The 5,592-nt window shown below is 36.5% G+C and overlaps 1 pseudogene; it reads left to right on the top strand.

Annotated features, from left to right (window-relative positions):
- Nucleotides 1–1,161: 1,161 nt before the first annotated feature.
- Nucleotides 1,162–5,203, top strand: LOC103739126 (annotated as a pseudogene).
- Nucleotides 5,204–5,592: the final 389 nt, after the last annotated feature.

Genomic DNA, 5,592 nt, shown 5'->3' with positions numbered 1-5,592 from the left:
AAATTGAAGGCATTTGAAGTCAAGAGACATGTCCTATAAAAACGTTTCTGTCCATCTCACAGCAAATAGTCAAAACTCACATGATTAATTTTTGCTTTATATTTGATATCATTAAAATATGAAATAAGGAAAGTAAAAGTCCTTTTTTAACAGGATTTTTGTTATACACTTTGGATATTTGATTACATAATAGTTTTAAGCACTTCATAAGAAAATATAATTGAATGTTAATGTTTTAAGGCTTAAGTTTCTAGACTGAATAATAATAAAAAAAAACAGACAAGTAGAAAATATGTCCAAAATCCAGTGTGACCAATTTACTTATAATACTCAAGTTCCCTCTTCACAAAACAAAGATCTTGGAATAATTTTTGCACAAAAATAATTTGAATAATAAATATTTTCTAGGTTATATAATAAAGGTAAGTCAGAAATAAAGGCAGGAAGAAGTAGAGTAATAACAGGCCAATGGATTACCACATGGTGTTGCTGTGTGTTTCTTGTAAGGTGGATAGGTACTCTTTTCATAATATTATGACTGGAGATTGAGCTGTAAATTTATAGCTATCTTGGAACCTGAAAACTGGATAGGTAAGCATTTCACTTGACTCTAGAAATCTGCCCTCCCGATCCTTCACTATATTTGTAACCTATATACATAGCCTCAGAGGTATGTCTGTGACCAAAACCAAGCATGAGTTACATCATGAGTCTTCCTCAGAGATCAGAAGGAGTCAGCGACAAGATGAGAATATCCTAGTTTTAGAATTTAAGGTTATAAACATCCAATATTATGATGCCTCTACAGCTACTTCTTATGTGGAGATAACATCAAGATAGTTGTATCTCTTCCTGCATTTTGGAGATTGTTTATAGTTCTAAACCCTAGCAGTCTACATAAGTGAGTGATTTTTCAGGTTCAACCTAAGAAGCCACAAATATTTTAATCAAAATATCCCAAGATACGACTCTTTATAGCAGGCTTACACTTCAAAAGAACAAAGCAGAAATTCCTTTAACAAAAGAAATTTTTTGAAATGAATTCCTTTCAGATGATGTTTCTCCTATTAAAATAATTAACCTAATGGGCTTCAGGATCAAAGGTAATATAATCACTTTGCTACTTTCTGTAGATCAGAACATTTGAAACCTCAGCACAACATGGATAGCAAAGATTTTGATTGTGATCTGGGGTTTCAGAAAATGAACCTTCAGAATGGCTTATGTTTTCTAACTTTCAAAGGTTTGATTCTGGTTTATGATATAGTATTATATTTCCTCTCTAATCTGTAGAAGGCAATTATAGTTTGGAAATGTACATACCTCTTCCCACTATGTTAAAGCTAAATTAAGTTGACTGAGTATCCTCTCCCAGGTATGTAAGGCTCTGCTTTACCCCCCACTGGCTTGACTTTGGTAAGACATATTCTTCTTACCTCTTGCATGTTTCAACACCATTCTTCCTTGTAACTGATGCACAGATGGGTTTCCACTATTTACCCTGGGTACCCAGAAGAGCTGCTAATGGTAAAACTTACCAGTGTTGAGGGCCATGGTGCTTTCAAAGCCTGTACTTCTCAGATAGAGGACCCAGCAATTTGTGCTTTTCATTCCAGGTCTTTCTACTCTACCCCTGGCAGTCTTACAGAAATTACTATTCATGAAAGGTGTATTTCCCTGTTTTTCACTATCTCTCCAATTTGGGATGCAATAGTTTCTTTGGGATGTTTTTCCTTTCAGTGGGTGGTTTTCAGTCCTTGATTTTGTAGTTCATTCAGTATTCTACTTGTTCTTTGTATTAGATAAAGTTGTTGAAACCAAGTGTATGCTTGTATGGAAACAAAATAATGTTTTGTTTTGGGAAGATATAAAAAATTAATTTAGTATATGTGTTAGACACAGGGACCATTCAGTTCATCTATCAATATATTGGCAGATTGTTGTTGTTGTTGTTCCTTTTAATCAGTCCACATAATCTTTTTTCACACTTGCTAACACAGACTTGTTCATGCTGTTTATTTTATTATCTTTAAAAATATAAACTAAAACAATAGTACCACCATACTTTTATTCCTATTAGTAAAGCTTTATTTCTCTTTCTTTTACCTTTGTTAACATGGTTACAGGTTCTCAATATTATTGATACTTTCAGAGAACAAAATCTTTGCTTTTTTTAGTATTTTATTTTCTTTCTACTTTACTAATTTAATCATGAATGTTGTAATCAATCATACTACAAGAGCCAGATTGTCAAGTCAGGGCTGATCACAAGTTAACCCAAATACCTGTATCCCATGAATTTGCTTTTTATCCCATTTTAAATAACAAACAGCCTAGTTGGCTTGCAGTTTGAATTGTGATTTGTTCAATAACATTAAGAATTAGACTGTAAATAAACAAATAATGACTAATTAAAATTGCCATTTATTATAAATAACCAACCAAGTTAAATAATACTATTTTAACTATTTTCCCCCTTTGGGCTTTATGAAACTCTTTTTGAATAAAATATTTAGTGTTTTTGTTATCTCTTCCTTCAGCACCTTACCAAGACTCCTTTGTATAAACAAAATGAGACCTAAGACCCTGGAAGCAATTTCTTCCCACTTATCCTAAGATTAAACAAAAACTTCAGTCAGTAAGTTCACCCCCATCCAAGATTTTCAGAAGCACAGCCATGATTTCTGTTCTAGGGTCTCCAGGACTAGATAATTCTGAAGGAAGTCAATAGCATTTCCTGTGAGCCACCCCCTAGACTTTACTGAGACTAATGTTTTCACATTTCTGTTCCCCCATTCTACTGTAAAATAAGGTCGGTTGTGAGATTTAGAAAAAAAGCAACTGTTATACAATATTGAACTCAGTATAAACCCTGCAAGACATAAAATTGAATGAGTTTTTACCCTTTAAAGAAGATCTCCTTTTCATTTTAAAATATGCTGTTTCAACATTTTTAATGTAATAATTCAACTTTGAACCTAAAAATTTACAGCCACTTTTAAAAGAGATGTATCCTTGCTCTGGAATGTGTTACTGAATATGTTAAAGCTGTAATGAAATGCTTCTTCTAATCATGTGGTTAGTAAATAAAAAAAATTTAAAAAGAAAGCATCTGTTAAATTTGCCTTTATGTCATGTGTGTTTTGTTTTGTTTTGCTCTTCGTTATAGGATTAGCAAAATATTTCACACTACCTAAGATTTTAAGTACGACTTTTTGCAAAATTCCTTCCCCAGACACTGCTCAGCAGGTACTGGTAGGTTGATTAGCACATCCTTCTTTCATTTGAGATACCTGTGATGTGGATATCAACTGACCATTTGGGGTCTTCTCCTGGAGACATGCTTTCTCTACCAAGTCTTAGAGAGAAATGACCTTGACCTTCAGAAAGAGGACGAGCATCTTCTCTCCTGTACTGCTGACCTAACAGTGTCACACACCTATCAAGCTCAAGTTATTGAAATTAGGAGAATTAATTCTTGAAAATTTTTAAGGTTTAAAAAAAAGCAAGCAAACAAACAAAAACTAACATTTAACAGCCCATTCAAAATATACACATGGACCAAAAAAAAAAAATCAACTTGAGTATAAGCAAAAAGAAAAGTAGTTCAATAGTTTTAAAGGAAGTCCAAGTTAGTCTTTAAAGAACTAAAGTGAAGAAAGAAATTTTGTCCAAATCAATTGAAATACTTTTCCTACTACTCATCCAATTTTTAAAGTAAAAAATTATAAGTTCTGGTCTTTGATTTGCTCCAAAACAAATATAAAAAAGACAAAACAACAACAATAAAAACTGTAAAAGGTACTGAGCCCAAGCCCTGTGTCCCTGTTATGCCGAAGCTCAGTGCAACGTTTGAGTGCCTAATGGGACTCATCTTTAGCCAGGATCTCTGTTCATCAAACACTGGAGGATGAAAAACAGAGTAAACATATAGTGCAGTACACAAGATCAAATTCTTGTGGGGAAACAACATTGGCTTATATAGAAAAGATGAGCATTTTAGTTCCCGACTTGAAGGGTGACCACGTGCGTTGTGTCTGTACGGTTCATCACCCCAACCATGGAGAAAATATACACTTCACATTAGCAGCATTCACAAAGGGCAGCAGTTTGGGCCTGGAGCCTAGTGTGGTAACATAGTGGATCCTTTCTCTCCTTGGAAAGCCTTGATAACATTATAAGCGATCTGATAAGCTCAAGCAAAGCTGGTGATTTCACCTGTGAGCAAGAGGATGCTTTTCTTCTAACTTAAGAAGTTCCATTGGATGAAGTTACTAAGATAAACAGAAGGGACTGGAGCCAGCCGACCCACAGACATTAAAAAAAAATTGCCAGGGAGAGGGAGTTCTACATTCCATCTGTGGAACTTCCAACTGCCTAAGACTCGCTGCCCTTTGATTTGCTGGACATAAATATTGTTCAAGAATTGGGCGAGTGCCTCAAAACACCCCCGTGGATTCTACCATATCAGCAAAGAGGAAGGCTGAGAACACTGCTTCCACGGAAGAAACAGAAGACCTGATTGGGCCTCATTGTGTGTGTGAGATTGTAATCTGCTCTCTTACCTTTGATGCTGCTCCAGACCATAACAACCCACCTGACAGCCACAGGTACCCCCATAGGCAATTACATCTGCACTCCACAGAGGAACAGCAGCCAGTTTTGTTGCCTGGATTCTGCAAAAAGGAGTCTTCCTTGAAATTCACCTTCGTGAAGAGGGACCACTTGGAGATGAGATGGAAGAAACTGTCCATTTTGGAGGAAGTAGTTCACCTGGAAGAGGAAGAATCGAGTATATCATCATCCAGCCTGAGTGCTTCCATACCAGCTGTCCCCTGGGGGACTTCATGTACAGCTCTGCACTGGAAGGAAAGGTTGAAGGAGAGCTTGGGATCCTTGCTGAGCAGGAACTAACTGAAACTGGAGAGAGGCTCCCTGAAGGGAGAGCCAGCCATAGAAGCAGAGTATCAATAATACACTTCTGTCTTCAGTTTTTTCCATTATAATTATGTTGCATCACTTTTCCTGCAGAGATCTTTGCACTTCAGATAGGGCACAAAGTCACAGTAAAAAACAATTCAGTTCAATCTATCTTGGTGCACTCGTGAGTTTGCTGGGTTACTTACAAGGACAGGGGAAGAGGAATACTTGCAGGAGCATGGATGACAAAAGGCAGCTGAATCACTGGGGTGTCCATCACTGAGTGAGGGCTCTCGGGTGCTGCACCAGAACTCACTGCCCATCTTGTAGGTAGCTCACCACAGTCTCTTTTTTCCACTTCTGCATTCTTCTTCTTTTCTATTATTTTGTTTGTTTGGTTTGGTTTGGTTTGGGTTTATATTTTTGTCAGGGTCTACCTACTCCCAGCCAGCCTGGAAGTCATTATGTGGACCATCTCACAGAGATCTTTCTGCCTCTGAGCTGGGATTAAAGGCAGGTGCCACCAAGCTTGGCCACATTCTTCTTTTTTATGAATCTTTTCACTTCTTGAGTCATATAAGATGCTCTAGCTTACAGAGTCTTAAAGAGGTTTCCTCTTCCTTCAAGGAGAAAATAGCTACATATTAACTTACATAATACGTAACAATTCCT

This window comes from Nannospalax galili, unplaced genomic scaffold, assembly GCF_000622305.1.
Source record: "Nannospalax galili isolate Female #2095 unplaced genomic scaffold, S.galili_v1.0 scaffold918, whole genome shotgun sequence".
NCBI classification, from domain to species: Eukaryota; Metazoa; Chordata; class Mammalia; order Rodentia; family Spalacidae; genus Nannospalax; species Nannospalax galili.
This window is presented reverse-complemented; position numbering and strand designations above follow the sequence as displayed.